Source organism: Cimex lectularius, unplaced genomic scaffold (genome assembly GCF_000648675.2).
Source record: "Cimex lectularius strain Harlan isolate CLEC.00 unplaced genomic scaffold, Clec_2.1 scaffold1, whole genome shotgun sequence".
NCBI lineage: Eukaryota > Metazoa > Arthropoda > Insecta > Hemiptera > Cimicidae > Cimex > Cimex lectularius.
In genome coordinates, this window is record NW_019392813.1 from 3495923 (window position 1) to 3519974 (window position 24052).

The 24052-nt window shown below is 39.2% G+C and overlaps 1 protein-coding gene across 2 annotated transcripts in view; it reads right to left on the reverse strand.

Moving 5' to 3' along the window:
• Nucleotides 1-24052, reverse strand: part of LOC106665249 — a 96254-nt gene that overhangs the window by 65146 nt on the left and 7056 nt on the right. Inside the window, exon 1 of one of the 2 annotated variants that reach the window (XM_014391556.2) lies at nucleotides 2051-2072. The exons of the other annotated variant lie outside the window; for it this stretch is intronic. The gene's annotated coding sequence lies outside the window, so the exon portion shown is untranslated. Of the gene's footprint in view, nucleotides 1-2050; nucleotides 2073-24052 lie in introns of those variants that run through there. 2 annotated transcript variants of the gene reach the window in all.

The following is a 24052-nucleotide window of genomic DNA, read 5'->3' on the forward strand; positions in this document are numbered from 1 at the left end:
TCCTCTACTTCAGTGGTGGTTTCTCTACATAAACACGCCTGACAGACCAAAACAGCGTACCAGGATACAGCAAAAGCCAAATGGCCGTAGTTCATTCGTTTCCAACCATACTACTCTGCCTATCCCCCTACTATTTTTATCTGGCGGGGACGTTTAGACATAACAGGCACATAGACTTCCTTAATGCTCGACTTTTCAAGCAGGTGATTCCTCTGTCTTATTAAACGCGCTTGGCAGAACGAAGCAGCAAGGTTATGCCGTCTAGGATCCAACAAAAGCTAAATGTAAGAAGTTCATTTCCAATCATCTTGGTACGCAGTACGCACATCTGCGATGGTTTTGTCTGACGAACACGGTTTAGGCATTTCGACATCTTCAGTAGTGACTCGTGTGACAAAACGCGCTTTCCTGGCTGAACAGTGAGTAAAGGTGAACGACTAGAATTCGACCTGAGTCATATACATGTCTGACGAACGATTTCGGCATTCCCCTTTTTTCAGTGATAATTTGTTTACCTGAGCGCGCCAAAACAAAACAAAATAGCAAGCTTATGCGGATGAAGATACAACAAAATACACATAACTGTAGTTTATTTGTTTCCAGTTATTTTTGCGAGCTTATCCTCCTTGCTTTTGGCAGAAGGACACGGTTTAAGTATTTGACAATAATGGTTCGGGTGCCAAGACATACAGCCATCCCTGATGAGCCACTATTTAAACAGGTTTACATCATCAAACATACTCCTTGTCTTCCTCCAAAGTTAACATTTTTATATAATTAACTTAAATCATCTTTTTCGTCAGCATACCAACGGAGAACTGACAAGTGGAGGAAAAATGAATAACTGAATTTTAGCTACCTACATACACTTCATTCTTCCATCAACATTCAGACATGTCGACAGATGAACTGAAGGTCTACGGCGCACCTATGCATGTTCTGGAACGAAAAATCCCGTTAATGATCAAGTGACTTCCAAAATCATCCATGAATCCATTAGAACTTCCCATTTTCTTATATTTTGAAAATTCTCCTCCTACCTATAATTCCTAAACCGAAGATAAAACCTATTCATAAATCTATTTTTGGCTCAATTTACTAAAATCATGGTCTTAGGAAGAAGACCCGTCTACCACCTAAGGTTAAGGTGAAACATCGTGCATTTGTCGACCGAAGATTGAGCTTGACAGTAGTATTTTATTTAAGTTAGATTTTCTTATATGTACTTTGGAAATATTAAATTGTTTTTGCACGGTGAAATTGGTTGTAACAACCTCGTTTTTAATTAGTTTCCCACGCTTACCACGTCTCACAGCCCACCGTGCAAGTTCGAGCATAAGCTCTGAACAGTGAACTCGGATTCCGGGACATCTTCATAAACGATTTTAATTAAAGGAAATACCCACAAATTTGTCCAGGAATTGCGCACAAAGAGTTAGAGGGTCACCGGTGGGTTTGTCTCTCATTTATTACCATGGGACTTACGGGGGAACATAACGTCGACCGGTATTTTGTTTCCGACCACATGGACAATCCTAGGACTTGATTTATGGCAAATAAACGCACAGCAATAGTCCATTACACTACGGTTTCTGTACTGTAGTCGAAAATAATTGCATGTGTACAAAACTGAATAATCTTTCGGAATGAAAACGTTAACGCTTATCTTTTTCGTACTTAACTTCATACGGAAACCGTTCGGAGGGGCGGTCCTGAAAGTAAGCAGCAGACCGCGTCGGCTTGTAATACCCAATTATTTATAAACTAAATAACAGCAATTCACCCTCCTCCTCCTGGAGAAACGCAATTACCGCGTTTTCTGTCTGTGAACGAGACTTAAATGAATTCAATAACACGGCGTCGTGGTTAGGCTAATTGCAGCAATGACGCTCGACATCCTTGCAAAACCTTCACTAACTTTGACGTAACTTTAAACTATGTTTTATGTTTAACATTAGAGATTGTTTTAATAAGTTACACAAGTATGTTGACTATAGAACTTAAAGACAAATTTAGGAAGCACTTAAAGATTCTTATAAACAAGTTTTACCTTATATCATCCAAGTTTTATCAATTTAGCTGTTTAAGATTTAATACCCTAGGTTTAAGCTCTCACCTGAAACAAAAAAAATTATCTTATGAATTTTTAAATTGTTAAAACATAATAACAATTAATACATATTAACCATATTATAACTTTGGCTGGTTATCAATCAAACAAGTGGGAACGTCAGATGGTCGGAGCTGGTGAGATGGATCAACTAACCCAAGTGAAAAGTTCTTTATGTTGAAATGTTACCAAATAGTTTTGAATTATGACATATCTGAGGTAATGATCTTCTGGGTGGGGAACCAAATGACGACTCAAAACGGCGAGGATAAGCGGACCAGTACGTTTCCAAACAAGTAAACTACAAGTATTTGAGGCAAATTGATGAACCCGGCTCTGCCTATTCTCCTGGTTTTCGTCTGAACGGCGCAATTCCGCAATTCGCCATTTCAGTTTCTGAACCAAAACGCGTTTGACTTATCAAAACAAGGAAGCTATGCTAACCAGGATACAGAAAAATCCAAATGTCTGTAGTTTGATCACTTCCAGTCATATTAGTTGGCCTATCCTAGTTGCATTTGACCAACCAACACGTTTCGGCATTTCAACATCTTCAGTTATACTGTTATCTGTACACACGCACCTGATAGATCAAAACAGCGAGATTTTGCGTACCGGAAAAAAATAATAAAAGCCAAATATCTGTAGTCTAGTTGTTTCCAATCTTTTTGGTCCTCCTATCCTTTCTATTTTGGCTTGACGGACACGGTTGTTGGTTATTCGACATTTCAACATTTTCAGTGATATTTTCTGTGCCGAAACGACCTGAGAGACCAAAACTGGACCAGTATAGCAAAAGCCATATGTCGTTTCCAGTCATACTCAGTCTAACTATCCTCATTGTTTTGCCAGACGGGCGCATCTGGCTTATGAACTGAAATCTTCAGCAACAGTTTCTTTGCCAGGACGCGTCTCACAGTTTTAAAAACAGAGGACATTCAATTTTAAGTTCAAGCCCGTGGGCTAATAAGCGCACACAGAGCAAAACAGTGAGAACAGGCTGACTAGGAATCAACAAAAGTCAAATGTACGGTAGACCCCGGACCGTCGTTTGTGACCAGATGATCGGAGACGACAAACAGTTTTAATTTGATAATTGTTTAATATCCTAAAAGAAATTTAAAATTGTGAGTACAAACCTTAATTAATGGATTCGTGTAATATTATGCTGTCAAGAATCGGGTAATATCGTCGTATGTGAAAAAAGATGCTGCGATGAATGTTTAAAAAGCCGCCAAGATAAAAATATACAGGCATCACACCTTCTTGATTGAACATCGATCCAATTCCAATATCGAAAAAATAACCGATAAGTGCACTTAGGACGTTTGTAGGCGTTATCTTGCTTCCGGTTCAAGGAGCAGAAAACACGATTCTCGACGGAACCCCTCTTTCGCCCTGGGATACGTGCAAAGTGGAAACAGCTGTTGCGGCTTGCTCATAAATAATTTATGAGATTGCGTGGGTTTGGGCCCGAATGCCAGTCCGCTATGGAAACTCTGGGCGAGGAGGGTGTGAATAGGCCGTAATTATATGCACAACTCTCTCGGGCGGCCACTAAGTCAGTTGTAACACCACCCGCGGCTCAGATCCTATCTCGCTTTGATGTGTATCTGGACTCCCATATTTTTATCAGTCGTGTCATTCTATTTTTAGAGCCGTCTCTGTTTGAAGAATGCATCCACGGCCGCCTTTTTCTTTATTTATCGTCTTGAGCCGATGACACAAAACAATAAAAACGACCTCGGGGCGCGTTCCGGCCCGGAAGATAACATCGAGGAGAAAACACGATAATTCATGTAATAAAAGTTAATACAGCCCAGAACCGTCTTCCACGTTGTATACACGTATTGAGATTATCCTCCTGTTAAAATTCTCCGAATCGCGGGTTTATTTGTTATCACATCTCGTTAACTTCGCCTCCGGGGACGGTAAAAAATGTCAGGGGACCGTTAATAAAGTAAACCGTTTAAAATGAAAATAAATCGGCGTCCGCATTCCAAATTCAGATACAATCAATAATAAAGTAAAGTAAAATAATTACTATCATACGCTTAACGTCCAACGCCCAACATAACATTGGGTGCTGCGGACTTACAATCAGTAATATAACAATTGCTAAAACAAGTAGGCCAAAGATTTTATGTTAAAACATGTGTATAAACATGGCCTGACTGAGGTTGACACCTCTCCCCCTGAATTCAACCTTGTGGAGAAGGGTATCTGAGAACGAAAGGCTTTAATCCGAGGTGTGTGCCGGGCGGTCGCATAACCTCGGATTCGTCCCCTCGAGATGACTGGTCGGGATGTTGTGGACTCGTTCGGCGCTTGAACGGCCATGTCATCTTTTCTATCCATCCAGGGGAGTCATAGCCCACTTAATGTGGAACTACGGTGACAATGGGTGGTACAGTGTGGCCGAGGCAGGGGAGCAATCTGAAAAGGTGAGCCTCGTGTCCTCGATCCCTTCGCTTTCTCATTCCAGGTCCTTCGGCATACTTCCTTGAGACCTCTCCCATACCCTTGGATGCAAGGGGGGTATCCAGGCACAACATAATGGTGTAGCCTTGGGAGCGAGGCAACCTTTCTAAAGCATAAGATGGGTTCGCGTCGGTTTCCGGGTCGGCAGCGGACAGCGGTTGTTTTATCAGAGGCACACGAGGGTTATGGCACCAGATCCTGTCTGCATAGAGGGAGGGAGTGTGCATAACCATCTGAACTACGGGGTAGCAGAAAATGTTCCAAGTCCAACCCTGCTAGATGGGAACGGACTCGTAGTGGCTTAGTGGTGATGCTCCTGGCGGGAACTTTGAGAAGAGGTTGCTCTTCTATTTGTGATCTCCGCCCAAGCAGTTACGTATGACCTTTGTTGCAAACCCGACCTCTCGGGAGACGAAGGATCGGATCATCGAAGCGTATAGCGTTGAGGACGCTCAGACTACGCTGACGGAGTCCCTCGAATGCGTGAGAAGTGGCGGATGGGAACGGATAGTGGTTGGTGGCGCCTATATGAATGGTGTCCTTTACCGAAAGCAGTCCTCTAGGGAGTGGTTAGCAATTTCACTTTTAACAAAACCGCTGCCGGAGCGGATCCGGAAGTTCTTACGCTGGAGGAGCCGCAAAACTCTGGGAGATAGAGTGGCCTTCTCTATCTAGGGAGTTCGTGGGAATCCAGGCTGATGCATTTCAACCAGCTTGGGTAGCCCTTCACGCGCGGCATACGGTCTGATGCTCAAAGCAGTCTCGACCACTTGGAATGAGCAAGCGGGGAATGAGGTTCGTCTTGACCCCTCGGGGATGGGACAGCTTCTACGCCAACGCTTGCGGCTGTAACACACATTCAGTCGTGAGCGGAGGTGCGTCATGTCTCATCTTGAAAATCAAAACGTCCGGTAAGGCCATGAGCCTGGTACAGACGCTAAAGAACCTCATTGACCTCATTACACCGAGTATTTGGGAACGCCCTGTATACAACGGTTGGACCCCTCGTCACATTTCGAGTACGAAAGACCCTTTGAAAAAAAAGAAAAAAAAACTCCCTCTCAGCAGACGGAAAATGATGAAAATAACAAGCCTCTATATTGGCCAATGCCAATTTAATTAACATAATTAACACGTTAAAAAATGGTAAAAGAGACAGAAACGCGCCAACTCTGTCAAAAGATGCAGAGACATTAACTGTGAATGACATTAGAGTATAAGGATATAAGCGAAGAGGCACCCCAGATGGTTACATTAAAAAAATTCATGCTTAACCCGTACTGGGTCACTTATTGGGTTCGTTTTCGACGAGTTCCTCACTGAAGAAGGCGCAATGCCGAAACATGTTTGAGTAGTTCAATAAACCCGCGAGTGAAGACGGACCCAATAAGTGACCCAGTGCCGGTTCACATGAGTTCACTAACTCGCACTTTGCGAGTGGATAGTGCACTTTCTCGAGTTCGAAAAAGAATAACAAACCAGCGATCCTGGAAGAGACAAAAAAAACTATTTCAGCCGAGAATCGTAAAATTCGCATAAAAGTCATTGAAAATGTTCCTAGCGTTACCTCTTATCCATAAATCCATAGCGGGATAACTTACCGGTTCTTATTTGCATTTAAGAGAGAAATAATTTACAGATATTATAAATCTAGAATCAATATAATACGTTTTGATCTCTCCATAAAGGAAGCGTGAAATAATTAAAATCCTGCTGCACCTTCGACCCAAGTCTTACCCCAACATACGTGAACTGATCTTTCTCAATGAAACGTTTCCAATAGACGGAAATTCTCACAATTAAGGCACCGTTAACCAGTGTTTAATCTTCTAAAAGAAGGAAAATTCTGTTTTAATGACTTTTAAATATGAATTATTCTGTATTCCTTCGGCTAACTACAGTGTATTTTTTTTCTACGGGCCAGTCAGAATGTTATTTTCTCCACCCACTATCAATTTCAACCGAATTGTTTAAAAGAAAAACTTCAACGTTCAAAAATAAACACGAAAGAATTTGTTCAAGTCCGTTAAGCCTTAAAAACAAAATACTTCGGGTCAGTAAGCCATTCGGCCCTAAAGACTTAATAAGAATTCTTTCAGAAAGTTGAAATAGAATAATGGTCTTGTTCTAGCCTAGATAAGCGCTCCTTCACCCCCGGGGCAACTCTCAAACAACGAGTTTGGTTTTATTTTTTTCGATTTGTACACGTTAATGTAGTACCTGCCTTTTTCTCTTACATAATAAACAACCTGACCGGTAATTATTGTTTCTAAGATCCGTTGCTGGTGGTCCGACGCTGACAAGTGAAAGCAGAATACAATAAAATGATTTTTTTTTAATTAACTTTTACGATTTCCTTCTATATTTGGACCGGATTGTAATGAGCTCTAAATAGAATATACGACATTTATTTTTAATGAAATTCTCCTTTTAAAGAAACTGTTAACATTATAATAAGCAAAAGTGTAATTTAATACTAGGCATAATTACATTTATGATATTAAATTTATTATATAATAATTTTTATATAAGGTACACTCATCTTTCTTACTACTACAAAAGTCTGACACCACTCCTACCCACTTCTTATAACTTAATCCTGAAACCTATTTAGCTGGTCGCTACTTCAAAGTGAGATGATGAAGAAAGCACTAGGCCATTAGATGGTCCGTTCGAACCTGTATACCATTCTTATACATCCCAACACATATGGATGGTACATTATGATACTTTTGTGTCCTAACCCATCCAAGCAACCTTCCAAATCCAAGAACAACTTGTCAATATCAAAGCCTGGCGCATCATATGGAGGACATGACTGACTAAGGGAAAATGTTCATTTTCATTACCAAAAAAACAGTCTTTCATTTTAATGAAAATCAAAAACAAGGAACTACCAACATCTACACAGTATAAGAGGTTCTGGAATCATATTTTGAACGTTGCTTCACAGTGAGATGTTTGTGGCATAACGTTTCATGAACCCATGGGCATACGGGGCTACTGTAGGGTGCAATCAAACCTGACCATTAGACCAATATAAGCCGGCGTCTCACATGGGAGCATTCTTGGTCCCGTCCTTTATACTATTTACAATACTGCCTTTCCAGTACATGTACTACTGGGATGAAACCACAATTTGCCTTCTAATCCGAACCTTATTCGAACAACCACATCACACCTTGAGTTTATTTACGGATGGTGCAAATGAGAAAAATGAATCTTGGCTGGAACAAATGCACCCAAATTACTTTTTACAAAGGGTAAAAACTAGACAGTAGATTAACATTCATCCCCACACGGGACTCAAGTGAAGGACTAAAAGACTCACCATTTACAATAACCTCAACATTCCCTTCGTTCCAATTTGATTCTGAATTTCATTCTATTTATTTCTTCCCACCTCAACCCTTCTGCCTACTATCTACCACCCTTAAACATACTATTGGACAACTACGAAACCGACCGAAATCAGACACTGTACAAAACGTTTCATCAACCTAAGGACATACGGAGTGAAACTATGGGCTACCACCAAGCCAAATTTGTCCAAGCTGTTTAACCACGTGTCTAATCTAGCTATCCCACTTATTCTTCAAGTTTCACTCCTCTTTCAGCCCATCCAAGCCCTTCTCTCTTCCTCCCATCCCGAGAACCCTCCACTTCTCATCAGACGACGTTGACCGCAAGACATCCTCGCCCTTAATCTGATAACAAATTCAGTGCCAACCACGTCTCCTCCTCGTGCAGTGCTGGCATTATTTGTCAGCATTTTTTTAAATTAATTTTAAAGTCACTAAAATATTGTAATATAAAAAAGTGTTGGTATGGTATGGTGGAAAAGGATACTAGGAAGCGGGGTTTGTATTCCCCAGGCACTGCAGCCTTCTGGCTTATTGTACCTTCCTAGGTCCTTAGTTCAATCAATAGACTCAATCCTTCTTCTTGCAATTTGATTTCCTAAGTTTTTTCCGTACGTTAGGTTAAATCTCCATTGAGCTGTTGCTTCGCATTCGAAGATGATATGAGTGGCTGTTTCCTCCTCCTCATTACATAATCTACAAATGGGATCATCGCTGTATATACCCATGTTGTGTAGATGTTTTCTCAGATACCAGTGACCGATTAGTAGTCCTACCACTCCTCTGAGTTTGGCCATCTCCAATTGCAGCAGTGTTTTTGCCAGTCTCGGTGAGGGTTTTTCATCATAAGTTTACTATGTCTAGCACCGCTAGAGTTTATCCACTTCTCCTTATGTTTTGCTTGGATCCATTCTGCGATGGAGGATTCTATATTTGTTTTTGTTATCCCTAGAATATGTTCGGGGCCTATGTATGGTCTTGCAGATCCTCCTCTGGCAAGTCTGTCTGCTTTCTCGTTACCCAAAATTCCCCTGTGCCCTGGCACCCAAGATATCATCAGGTTGTTGTGCTTCCCCAGGTTTTGGAGATTTTGAATGCATTCACTGACTAATTTTGCTGTGATTCTTTTACATGCTAATGCTTTAATAGCTGCTTGGCTGTCTGATCTTATGAGGATTTTTTTGTCAGTGTAACCTCTTTTAAGATTTTCCCGGGCACAAGCATTGATGGCATGCATTCCCGCTTGAAAGACCGAAGTGTATTGCCCTAATGAGTTTGACTGTTTTGGGCTTGTACAGAAAACGCCTGATCCGGTTCCTTCATTTGTTTTGGAGCCATCTGTGTACCATATCATTGTATCTGATGCTCTCCTGTGTTCTTACTCCTTTATAGTCCGTTGAGACTTATAGGAAGTTGTGAAGATTGTTTCATCATGTAGTCAGCCCCATTTCTAATAATGGATGTCTGATTTTGTTGATTATGGTTGTATGCCCGAATTGTTTAGTTCCTTTCCAGCTTAATTGTTTCTGGAGCCTAAATGAGCTTTTCCTAGCCTCTCCTTGTATGAATATTTCCAGTGGAGGTAGGTTTAGCAAAGTTTCTAATGCCTTTGTAGGGGTTGTTCTTATCGCCCCTGTGATACATAGGTTTGCTAGTCTTTGTATGCTGCCTAATGTTTGGGTAGCTACCTTTTTTTTAGCTTTGTTCCACCAGATTAATGGTCCATAGGTTATTCTGGGTCTTATTACTGCCGTGTATAGACAATAGGCCATTTTCGGTTTTAGTCCCCAAGATTTGCCTAAGGTCCTTCTTATGGTCATTAGCGATATTTTACCCTTTGCTATACTATGTTGCAGGTGAGGATTCAAGGTTATTCCTAGATATTTGACCTCATTTTTTAATAGCAGCATTTCGTTATAGAAGCGTAATCCTTATATTTCTATAATTCTTTTCTTGGTGAAAGCAATTAAGGTTTTTGAGGTGTTTACTTTAAGTCCCCGTTTTAAACACCATTGTTCCACCAGGTTTAGTGCTTTTTGGGTGAGCTCTTTTAATGTTGAATCGAATTTTCCCCTGACTAGTATGACAATGTCATCTGCATAGCCTTGGGTGTAAAAAAAACGTGTTGGTAAATAGTTGATCTAAAATTGTGTCAAATTTGAAACTGATTCATTATGTAGTTTCAGAGTGAAAAATTCTCAAACCTTAGACATTAATTGCCGCACTTGTCACGTAGTACATAAAATCAGCCCTTATACAGCAAAACAATAACAATTAGCGATGATTAAGGTAAAGTGCAAATACGCATATAAATAAGTATAGCTGATTTAAGAAAAATTAATAGGATAATATTTCCAAAGAGTACAAATTTTCTAGAATCTTCTAATCTCGAGGAAGGATCCTTCATAATAGAGGCCCGTGAGAAGGTAAGCGGCTTAAAACCGCAATAGAATTAAGTTCAGGGAATAATTCAGGAATTTTTAATTCCATTGTGGGACTGCTGTTGGGAAGGAGGGGTTTTTAAATTATTTTCCCGCTCCCTACTCGCCCTCCGCGGAGAGAGAGAGAGAAAGAGAGATAGACACAGAGAGAGTAAGAGAGAGAGAGGGGGGGGGGCATCGAGTTGCGGCTGAAGAAGAATCAACACCCATTGTTGAAAACTAAGCTCTTTTCCTTTTAAGATAGCCTCCTTATAACTCGGGGGGAAATGGGACTTCTCACTTTCTTAAACAGTTTTCCCCTCAGTGACACGTGTCAAAAAATACGAGACCGATGTCAGCCCGTTTGGGATAAAGCCTTCCAATTAAAATTCCAAAAGACCAAATTCAAATCTGATCGTTCGTTGTGCATTTAAATATTGAAAGAGATCTACACAATAACAAGCATGAGCTAGGCGAAGTCCATAAAGTTGAATTTTATTCGTCATTTTACGTCGTCTTCCTTTATAAGAAATATATAAAAAATGTTAAAACCATGATTTTGGTATATGAAAATGTTCCCAAATTTAGCATTGATGTTATAATGTAAAAGATCGTAATGTTACATATGGTACGATTTAAAGAGCTATTTTAGCTTAGTAGATAAAATCCGTGAAAGCATTCTGATGTTGACAAGTTTTTTGAAGCATAAATTGCAAGAAAATCCATTTTTGACAACCAGTATGCTAGAAGGGAAGTTCGATTTTTCCCGCAAAACCGTAGATCACACGGTAGGTTCGTCCGAAAGTGGCAGGAAAACAAACAATACTCATGAAAATGTTATTATCTGAAGAAATTTGAGAACATGCATTTAGAACTTTTAGAAAGTAGTACTAAAAGTACACTTGCAAAAGAAATGCTGTATTTTCTGATGGAACATGTGCAGCCCCTTGCATTTTGAACTCTTTGCAAGTAGTACCAAAAATTCAATTGCACAAGAAATGCTGTATTTTCTGATGGAACATGTGCAACCCCTTGCATTGAGAACTCTTAGCAACTAGTACCAAAAGTACAATTGCACAAAAAAATGCTGTATTTTCTGATGGAACATGGGTAGTTTTTTGCATTTTGAGAACTTGGCAGTAGTTTAACAATTAAATTATGTAAACTGTTGTGATCTGAATGAACATGTGCGGTCCTTTGCATTTTGAGCGCTTAGTGAGTAGTAACAAAACAACAATAGTACAAAAAATGCTAACTTTTCTGAACATTTGCGATCCCTTATGTTTCGAGAACTTGACTAATGGTGTAAAACAATTAAATCACGTAAAATGCTGCTATCTAGAAGAGCATATATTGTCCTTGCAGTTTGACCAAATGACTAGCAGTTAAAAAAATCACGTAAACTGCTGTATTTTCTGATGTTTTCTGATAGAACATGTTCTGACCAGCAATTTCAAAATAACTAAATCACGTGAAATGTCTGCAGTGAGATATGTGCAACCCTTGCATATGGATAAAAGAAATATACTTAGAAATACAGTCGTGAGGTCTGTGCAGTTATCTGCATTTTCAGGTTTTACCATCAGGTTGGACAGTTAATTATTGTGAGTAAATTTGGTATAATTCCAGACACTGAATTGAGAAATTTTAACTTACATGCCATATGACTTAAAAATCTTCCATTTATTTATTTAGTATTAACTGATAATGAGTATACATAAATGAAAACAAATTGGCCAAAAACCTTCCCTGTAAAATGGCTAAAAATTATTTAAAAACAGAAACACAATCATTTTTATTATAGGTTTTTTGTTTTTTCTACAATGATAATGACATCAACAAACCTTTAAAAAAACAACTTAATATATTGATTCTCAACTTAATCCCGTACTTAGTTTAGACGTCAATAGTCAGAAAATCGACAGGTCGTGACTGAGCTCGAGTGTATCAATCGTTTTGAAATCTGCCGAACATTACCATAAAATTTACATCTTTTTCTAAATAAAGGAAAGATTTCGTTGTTGTGTGTGTAAAAGTAGTAAGATGCTTCCCGAATGGTACTATGACCTGATGCTTAATGGCAGGTGATTTACCGCAGAGTTGTTAGTCCCACCTCGTTTCCGTAATCGTTAGCCCCGAGGGGAATTGTCTATACGTTATAAAAATAATTCCATGTTGGCGAAACAGGTAAATTGTAAATTTGCAGGTGGTTTATTTGTAAAATAGTTTTTAAATAATCCATCTTTTATTTATGACTGTTATATTCAACGGCTACGATTTTAATGTTAACATCGGAAAAAAGTGGACAATAGAGGCTCTACCTTTATTCCAACATTGCCTTGAAAAAGAATGAAAACCATTTGAAACGTTAGCAAATTAAAGAATTGAGCACTACGCTTGTTTTCTGTATGACTGCACATCCCACAACCCAAGATCGTTAAATAACCCATGTTAATTTTATTGAGGTTGGGGGAAGTTGTGTTCCCTTAAGGATTTTAAAAATTCTTTCCTCTGCTGCGACCTAGATAGATCTATTTCGGAACCCCTATAAATTATAATCATATATTGAAAAGTGTACTTTTTCCTATAAGACTAAGCACTTTCCTCGCACCTTTGGTGCATCCGATTTGGCGTGAAATTGGCTTACAGAAGTGGCTGTACTGCAACCTGGCTAACGATTCACATTCACAAAGGATATGTGCCGATGTTTCCGGTTCCTCCTGATAGACTCGACAAGTTCTGTCTCTGGTCTGCCCATCTTATTAAGATGATAGTTGAGAGCGCAGTAGTCCGTATAGGTATGATTTTTCTCATATCCTACCTGCTGAAAGAGAGGAGTTCCTCCACCTTCCGTTTTGAGGCTTGCCTCATGACTGGTGCGTTTGTCCAGTGCTGGCGTTTTTCTTTCTCAATCCATTTTTCCAGTTCCAACTTAAGTCCACTCTCTGGTGCAATCATTTGTGGTTCTCGATCCATGGCCCCCTTTTTTGGCTAGTTGGTCAGCCTGTTCATTTCCTTCTGTAGCTTCATGACCGGGAAGGGTCCTTTAAGGTAATCTCGTTTTGTTTTCACAGAGTCATTAGGCAATTTAGGCATTCCCATACAAGTTTGGAGTCTGTAACATTTATTCAGCCTGGCTGTGCGTGAGTATGTAAATCCGTAATAGTGTATTGCATGGACTTCAGCTTGAAAAATCATTGGGGTTAGTACAAGGGGCTTTCCAAGAGTATAGCTAGTCCCTTTTACCTCAACACCTACCCCATGTTTCAACTTTAATCCATCTGTGTACCCTTCCTGAAACATGGGGTTATCGTTCTTTCAGAAGTTCTATTATCTTTGCCCACATGGAAGGGTATGGTCAAAGTTGAGTTTTTCTCTCACTTTGCCAGTTACCATGTTAATTAGAGCTAACCTTAATCCAAGATGTTACCGGTTCAACGACGTTTTAGAATTTTATATAAACGGCGACTTTTATTAAAAAACAGGGGAGGTTTGAATAATTAGGATAAATTGATATGAAGTCACTTAGTTTGAATTGATTAGATAAATTGATTAACCGATACAGATTACTAGTTGATGTTTTAAATATTTATGAGAAACGGGGATATTATTTTGACACCAAATCGAACCACTCGGCCGAGTAGGGCAACGGTACATCTCGGAAGCATTTCACGTCGGCGCGGGCGGCGCAAATCTTAAAAAGGAGCAAATTAAAATTTTATAAACCCATGGAATTAATTCGTGGGAATTTGCATACGAAGAGGATTTTGCATATATGGCAACTAGGTCCGTTAGATCGCCGCGCTTTAATTGGCGAGAGGTTGGACGGCTGGCGCATATTTTGGACAATAAATTGCGCCGCGGTACCAAAAGAAATTCGACCTTCTTTAAAAATTCCGGCAAATTTTGTAACTAATTTATAAATCAAATGTTTGCTGTTTTTTAAATACGGCATTTTCCGTATAGGTCAGATGATACCTAGTAAAAAATGAGCCTATACCATACCAGCAAAAGGAGAATAAAAAAGGCTAGATATCCAAATTTGATTTCTTTAAAATTAAGAGAGAAAACCCCCAATTATAATACGAATAATTAAAGAGAGGGCCCGCGATGGCCGAGTTGTTATGGTGTCCGACTCGTATTTACCAAGCTAGCCGGTCTTGGGTTCGAATCCCGGCAAAGCCCGTAGTTTTTTAATTGCTAATAATAAGAAAAATCTGTTGTAAGGAGGTCTGAGCCTTCCGTCCTTAAGCCCTCCTACACAACAGGAATTACTTTACTTAGAAGAAATCTTCAAGATAAGAGTTTCTGGATTTGAAGATTTATTTTGGCTATTGTGTTGTATCATGTAGCAAACTTGTAACATGACGGTGTTACATGTTGAAGAAAAGGAATATTCAGGTGCGTATGGGTAATTTCGTTGAACACATAAAATGTAGCATCAAAAAATTATACACTGGGCAGGTTGGTCCATATGATCTTCACTGAGGTGTTAAAAAGTAGCCTTTTATTTGTGATAAATAATTTGGACCGTGTATCGAGAAGTTTAGTCTTGAGTGAGGATTCAAGTCAAATAGTTTGTATACAGTCCTAAGTACATTGTTCGCATTTGAAATGGGATATTAAATGTAAAGTGCAGTAGAGATGTTTTTGAAAGAGTGAAGGTTACGGGAAGATTTTTCTAAGTTCAATTACAATCTTTTCTTTTCACACCAGGACATTTGAAACAAGTGACTATCACTGTTTTGACGAGATCAAAAACCAAAAAGCTAAATACATGGATGTGGTATAATTAACCAAGGCACAGTTTTTCAATCAATTCGAAACATTTTCCGACGTACAATGGATATGAGCTTTTTAAAGTTTAGTCTTCTGTAAAATCGTCAACATGTGCCCAAACCGTACACCAAAAAACAATTGATTTGACGTAGATTGACTAGTTTAATCCAATTTTCTTTTTCGCCAGATGGAAAAAGCATAACTGCCAGTAACTAACATGGTGCCCAGCTGTGCCCAGAGAAAGTTACTCTGAAGGACTCCACCAAGTATACGGTTGTTTAGGGATGTTGTTGATCTTTCAAAGGCTTGAAAGTTAATACTTACACCGAGTAGGTAATGAAAGATATTTGGTAAAGGGAAGGCGAGATAAAACAGCAAGCCCGGGTGGAAACTGACCGAAAGCCGGGTCATATCAAGAAAGGCCGCGGCACCCAACTCAAGAGAGGTATAAATAGGTCCATAACATAGGGCCATTTCTATGGCTGAGTGACATCTGCGAAAGCCAAATATTTTGGACGGTCACCATGGGGGGATTCGTCTTAATACAAGCTGTTCTAGGAACTTCCCTAGAATAAGAAACAGACTTATTGGACCAGTAGGAAATTGGAGGATGTGTTGGTTTTTTGAGTTTGAGAAACGGACGAGTGAGAATTTCCAAAGCTCAACTGATTTTACAAGATCTCAGTCGTGAGTAGTGCATAATTCTACTTGATGTAGTAAGTATATCAAATTTGCTGTCAGGTTTTCTTAAAATAGACTTAACCTTATCAACCCTTAAGATCTCAAGCATTATAAAACAATTAAAAAGACATGTGTTAACATTTTGCCCACATTTTGAGTTCTTCCGTTCCTACAAATTACCAGCGAGGGTAGGCGGACCAAGATATATTTTTTCTCTTACGCTCTAACCATGAATATACCAGGTGATAAATCAGTATTTATTAGTTAAGATTTACTTCAAAGACCTAAGAAACGCCAAGGATGTTATTATATACGCGGTCCCCTATGGCAGAACGGCCGTAACATAAATTACACCTCCACGTAATATTTAACTGTTGTTAATTAAAAGTGGAATTGCTTTGAAAAGCTCTCTTTCCATGAACTCCACTCGTTATTATATCCGGCCCGTGAACTGGGCCGATGGTGGCGGACATATCGCGTCAATTATCCCCTAACCAGAAATGAAGCTCATCAACAGCTGGGTCGTGAAGAAGCGGCTGGACTTGAAAAATTTATTTTTTTTCCCCCGGCCGGGGCGTACCATTATTTAACTACGGGGAAGGCGAAAGAAGTGAGAAAAAAACGAAGAAACGGGCGCGGATAGAAATAGTCATTTCTGGGCTTAATTATATTCGCGGGTTTCGTGCGAATCCGATTCACCGTTTTAACTGTCGTCGAGACGTTAACGCGACGGTTGTTTGCCTCGGCGAGGAACAAAGCTGAACTGGTTAATTAAGCAGTAATAGATTCAGTTACACGTACCGTACGTAATGCGCTGACGCAACCTTACACTTTTTATCTGGAATGACAGACAAAACTAGCGAGAACAAGCGGACCGCAAAACTACGAAACTACAGGTCCATCACACTACAGACCTCAAGAAGACATTTTCCAATTTTTCATTCCTAAAGTTACTCAAACTAATAAAAGCCGGTTGAGAGAAGATCAATTGAATCTCCATTTCTTGGTCTCTTTAGCTTTAGGTAGTTCAAGTTGAAAATTGAGGGTTGTCATGGTGTAATCTTGAGACCTGCTCTATTTACGTGCGTTTTTGCCCGCAAATTTCATAAAAAATGCACTTGACACTAGTAGTCATTGTTGCACTATATCTCAAAAACAACAATCGGTTAAACTAGTCAAACTCTACCAAAATCATCACTTGTTTTTGGGTGGCGGCTTGGTTTGATATTGACGTTTATTATACTAATCCAACCATAGTGCACGGGTATGAACGCCTTTCATCATAGATGACCAAACGTTAAAAAGCCCATAGCTGTTGTACGACTGAACTAAATGTTGAGAATCAATTATGCTTTTCTGCCTCTAGCTTTATGATGTATGATGTAATCAAAACAGTGAGTAACTGCTTAAAGTTGTGCGCCTGATTTAGAAGAGTTTAGAAAGGTAAGACTCAATCAAATCTTATATTGAGCTGATAGAAACTGATTGCTTTACTTGGTCTGTCTATTCTCATTGGTTTACGTTTTGCTCATAAGCGTTTCATCACGCAATCTTCAGGGATTAGTCTTTGTGTTATTGGTTGCTATACAGGCCAATTAACGCATCTGATATGCCAATACACCGATGATAGGCATAAAATAGGCATAAAGAAATGCTCGGAAACTACAAAACTACAGTTCATCACCCTATTGACCTCAAGAAGACATCGTAATACGTTTTACTCTTTTAGAAGTTATCCAAACTTCCAAAGTAAAATCCTGTTAGGGAAAGATCCAGTTAGTAAGTTCCCGATCTTTTGAGCAGTCATTATTGAAACATGGAGGAGTACTGGTTCTCCTTGGTTGAGGGTTGTCACGGAGTAACCTTGGGACCTGATCGATTAATGCGTTTTTATTACTTACTCTATTTACCAGTAGATTTTTATTAAATTGGGTTGGTACTAAATAATTAGCAGTTATTGTTTCACCATCTGGCAAAAAGAACATAAGATTTAACTCCATATAATTATCTCTTTTTGGGGTGTAGGTTTGGTTTGGGTATATGATGACTTTACCACCCTTATCTAAACACTACCCCTACCTACTCAGGTCATCTAAACCAACATTTTTTTTTGTTTTCGATAGGGCATACGGTGACGTTTATCACGGTTATCCGACCACTACCCATACCTCAGACTATCGCAACACATTTTTATAACAAATGACTCAACAATGCAACAGCTCATATCTGTAATGCGACGAAAGGAAAAATGCAACCATGTTTACCAACCAGCTCTATTGCAGCATTGTGCTATTTCCAGGACACTTTTCGTTGTCCAACGTCTTCTTTAGCTTAATGCTTTCTTTGTTGAATTGGCCACTTTACCGAGTCAGTCTATTCTCACTGGTGTGAACAGTCCCTCATGATGATGGCGTCTTATCCGACCTGCCACCGAGGTTGAGCTCCGGGAATTAACAACAGCTAGGACATTTCAGCCCCTAAGGTAATCAGCTGAATTCATTAACACGCTCGCTCATTCTTAAATACATAGATTACATATCGTTTACTCAGGATGGTAGAGTACTCGATATTCCTCCATCACCCTGTACATATATTATACATATAACAACATAATTGAGGGTCGATGAGGATGCTCAATATTCCGCTATCTACCCTCTCACATTACACATACACCCTAATAAATACATTCACTCTCAACACATGCTAGAGACACAAAATTATACTCTATAAAACAACCCTGTTTCCTCCAAGAATCGGAACAGGTGACCCAAATACGCGCTGCTCCAGCATAATTCTCAAATGGGGTGGCATTCCCACGCGCTCTCTATATGGAGCCAAGGAATTCTTTATTTTTCTTTCGAAATATCTTTCTCTTCTTGCCGAACACATACGCGGGTTTTCGCCCAAAAACATAGGTCCGTGTGTAAACCCCGCATGGCCTATTCTTAATCGGGAGGATCACCTTCTTCAACGAGTCAGGGCCACCTATCAATATAATATATTATACAATATATACAGAACAATTCAATATACTTGTGTATATTGTATATATTGTACAATACAATATACACAATATTGTACAGTACAATATATACAATATATACAATATTGTACATTTATACAACATACTATACGCGAGAGCTTCTCTGCCGACCCACCGACGCTGTTGTTGCAATGTAATGTACGTCAGAATTTATAAGGAAAAATTGATTGTAGACTTATTTAACTAAGAGAAAATTAGTTGATTCAATCATTAAGCAATTTGTAACCAAATATAGTTCACACAGTGAAGAGAGGTGAGGTAATTAATATTTCGTGGTTCTAGTTTTCGTCCGATCGTTCATCGTGGAAAGCCGGTTATTAAAAGGGACGTTCTTCTCCCAGGACCGGATTGAAAAAGAAAAAATGACGATCGGAATCGAGAAGATATTTCAGCTATTTAGAAATTGATTAGCATATAATCTGTACGTCAGTGGCTCATTAATAATTGTCGCGCTTCAGTCAGGAGAATCTGGAAGCGTTAAACGCGATAGTCACCAGTCAGTATAAATCTTATAGATTATAGGATGTAAGTGTTAGAAGAGAACTTTTCTGCTTTGATTTTTAATCTTTTTTGACTTGATAACGCCATTGAAGCTCACGTGGATATCTTGTTACACAAGTTACAATAATCGTTACCACTTGTTCAGCTGTAACAATGCAGGCAGAAAAAAATAAAAGTGAGTTGGATAGGAACGTTAAGATTTTTTTCTGTCGAATCGTGTTCGTTTCCCGATTATCGACAATTAATGGTTACGATTGAGCTGCCGATTGGTAGAAACCAGTTCGAAGAAGAACCGGCTGTCAGACCAAATACCTATGCAAATCCCATTTTCTATTTCATCCCCGAATAGTTTTCCTGAATACGACGAGTTGGGCCGTAAATCTTTCTTTTTATGTTTTAAAGGAACGACTACAGAAGAAACGCATATAAACAGCGGTGGAAGGTCAAAACGTGAATTTTAAAATACCTACAAAGAACAACTAAGATTATAAATACCAATTAAAATAATAATAATTTTTGTAGTTATATTTTTCATGAAGGTATGAAGGACGATGAACCGTTTCCGATCACCTTGGTAACTGTTGTTTTGTTACGTTATGACATCTTCGTTGGTCGGTCTCTGTTTGGTCAATCTTCCAGGCGTTTTGAACACTCCAAAAGCTACCTGAATGTGTCTAAACAAAGTAAACCCGCGTCATCATTGAAGGTGGCGTGAATCGCTTATGAGCGAAACGAAAACCAGTGAAAGTAGACAAGTGATGAGTGTCTAACAGTTGAACGATTTGGTTGTCTCACTTTTTCGAAACTAATCTGAAATAAGATAGTCACTTGACTACCACTTTTTGAGAATGTCAAAACCCAAAAAGCTACAGACTAAGGTGTGGTATGAATTAATCAACTCGCTTAATCGATTGGAAAATTTTTGCTCCGATCGTGCAACAGCTATGATAACCCGTGGATATCTGGACAGTGTTGGATTTTGGTGATAAAGGTCAGCATATGCCTAAACCAAGCCTACACCCAAAAACTAGTCATATGTGGAGTATGATCATCATTCTTTTTTGTCAGATAGTGAAATCATAACTGCCAGTTACTGCCAAGAGTTCCTGCATACTTTTTTTTTATGAAACATTGTGAGCGAAAACCTTCTCCGTTAAACCAAGAAGAACCAAGACTTTCAATGTTGACATCAAACAGTTAAAACGGATCAGAAAATGTCCATACGGACGTTTTTAAAGAATGACAAAAATAAGATTTTCACTTGAGGTCTGTTGGTTGATTAACCTTCACTTTTGTCATTTCCGAGCATTTCGGTCTGCCTGTACTCAGTGCTTTGGCATGCCAGATGCGATGGTCGACCTCCATAACAATAAATAACATAAAAACCAACCACTGAAGATAGCGAGAAGCCGAGAAGCATCTGTCACGCCAAAATCTGCTCAATTATACCTTTAGCTGATTCTTTTCATGTATTCACCTAATTTCGATAATTTTGGTATGCAAGTGCATGACCCACAGTGACACTTTTACTGTTGGACAATATGCCTCAATTCAATACTTTAATCATCTCTCGGAACGTCAATTTTGGGTTGATTAAATGGGGTACTGCCATTTAAGGAACATATCGACTACATCATAATTAAGGCGACATGAGCTTTGATGGTGTGCAGAAGAATAGGAAAAAAACTGGGGATGCAGACCGGAAACCCTGCTTTGGATGTACACCATGACGGTAAGACCACAGATAATGAGGACAGCACATAGAAAAAGATTATTAGTATTATTAAAGAGAAACCTCCAACAGGAATAAACTAAAATGGAGAGATAGCAACAACATAATGAATGACCATCCAATACTCATGTCTTCAAGAGACGACATGAACAGGATGTTTGAATTTAATCAAAACTTCAAAGCACTAATCTCAAACATCATTAGTTCAAAGATGGTTGAACTTCAAAACCAAACTAAACATATGAGGTATGCAGAACTAAGTCATCCTCTGCTGGGTCCTAGGACATGTGGGAGTAGAAGGTAACGAGAAAGCGGACACCCTTGCAAGAAAAGGATCTGCTGATAGGACCCGATCTCTTCTGTGGCATAGGAACCCACACTATCAATGAGTACCTCAGACAGAAGGATAAAAAGAAAATGACGCTCAATGGAACTCATTCATTGGACACAAACAATCCAATAACCTCCTAACAAATTTTGGAAAGAAAGAAGTAATAGAATGTATCAAGGGAAGTAGGAAAAACTGGAGGATTCTTAACAGGACCCTGCAACTAAACGGACATTTAAAGAAGATTGGCATAACCCAACACGGCACGTGCAGATACTGCAAAGAAGCAGAAGGAATACCAACACACCTATTAACAAACTGTAGCGCTACACTTGCCCTCAGGAGGAAGTGCTTTGGGTCGTACAATGTAACCATAGAAGAAATTCAACCACTGAAATCCAACTAATTAAATTCTTCGAACTAGGACTCACCGGTGTGCTACAGGCTAAGGAGGATACAACAGCTCTTAAAAAGCGTAGTATGATGCACCCGACTAATACATCTATATCTACATGGGGACTTAATTTCTTAGACATTTTCACCAAATAAAATAAACTTTTTGTTTTAGTATTTGTTGATTGTTTTTAAAATACGACTTGTTCTATGTTCAGAGGATCCGGTTACGGCAGTGTTGCATGAATGAATAAACATTGTAGGCTTTATAAAATCTTATGTAAAACGGTTTTAATCAAATTTGTGTGTTCCTACATGAAATACGACCCTGAAGCGATACCGCTGTAATTCCGGGTGGGTCCGAGGTGCCTGAATGATAAATGAGGGGGTTCTCGCTATAAATTATTATAACCTCAGGTATAATTGAGTCACAATTACACCGAAGTCTTCCGACCGTGGTCTTTTGTGTCGGGCCGGGATGACACACGTGGGAAGTCGTGATTTTAAAAATACCATCGGGATTAGTATTTCCTTTTGTTAAATTTGCATCGCCTAGGTTCAGGGGTCAAGCCACTTACTCAACCTGCAAGGTCCTTCTAAACAGGAAATCAACCTGGTGAGAATTTTATCTCCCTTGCTCGACAAGAGGTCGCAGTCGGTCAATGGCGATTTTTTTAATAAAAACATCAGTAAGACATACTTGTCAATGAAATTGGTGAATATCAAAACGTTCACTCCAGTGCCGTAGCCCCTCTCCAACAAATTTAACATTTTGGCCATTCCTAAACTGGTAAATTTGGATTTTAGCCAACACCTCGCTGGCTTAAATTAACAGTTAACTCCCGTAGTTAAATTACCGAAATAATCTTCCTTTAAATGGGGCTGTTCCAGCCTGGTCTGCATTATTCAAATTTAACCGCAAAGCCTCCTGATTCAATTAGAACCATTAAACACAATATATTTAAATGCAGATTGTTTTTGAAACCCCTAGCCCATCTCACTAAATTGGTGCGGTGCAACTAACCTACTGGTCTGTAACAAGGCGTAAACCCTATATTTTATACGAAAAAGCATCAGGTGTTTCATGTGAAAAACCTACCAAGAATGCAAAAATTTAATAAGTTGCTGTTTTTTTAAGACTACGGTGTTACACTTTGATTCATACTCCCCCAGAAGATGAATAAGTTTTAAACAACTTTTGACTTTGAAGGTTTCCAATACAGGGTGAGATATTCAATCAGCCCAAATAAAAAACATGTAGTCCTTCAATCGACAAAAACCCAAAAAAGCCACCTAGTTTGGAAAATCTGATAAGTTTATTTTTAGATCACAGCTATTTGTAAATCATTTTTAATTATCTGGTAACAGACAAGGCTTCTTTACTACAGCTACCGAACCATATCCTTTGATGCAGCATAAACATCATAGCAGCTGGCATTTCTCCTAAAAATCCGACTATGTTCCCCAAGTACACTAAAACCAGCAAAGGACTAGATGGCGTTGGTGAAACGTTGCCATCGCAAAAATGGACACAACAGTCATTAAAATACAAATTGACCGAGGGTTGCTCAAATTCATCCCAAATTTCTAGGGATTTTAAATGCACTACAACAGCTGACTACTGTGAAAAGACACCAGGAAAAAAGGGCCATAATAGCAGATATCCGGGTATCTCTTGACGCTCTGTAAAAAGCCAATATTCCTCCCAGAAAGCTACAGCAGAAGGGTTTGAGCGAACCACGGACAGAAGCATACATCCCAACTGTCTTTGATTAGAAAAAGGCAGATTAGAGTACATGATTCCACGGAAGCAACATATCCTACCTTCACAGACTTGACAACATTCCACCGGCTCTTCCTCGTCTAATAATATTACCCTTTTAAACAGAAAGGACTTCAGGTTTGCGAATTACCAATGAGACACTGCAAATCTGAATAGTAAATCGATGACGGGTCTGGATGAACTGCAAACTTCTCTGATGAGGAATGAGTGGTTTAAATTGCTGAGTTCTGGCTGATCTGTTAGTTATTTCCGTCGCTCAGGGAGAATTTTCTGACGCTTTTAACCGATTATCCCATCCATGAAAAAGTATATCGAGAATGGGACGACTGTAGACCAATATCCCATCGTACAGTATTTTCTGCATTGCACTTTTATTCAAAGCTTTTGGCCGAGTTCGTCATGATATTCATCAATAAGTTGAAGGTGTATGATGTAAAAG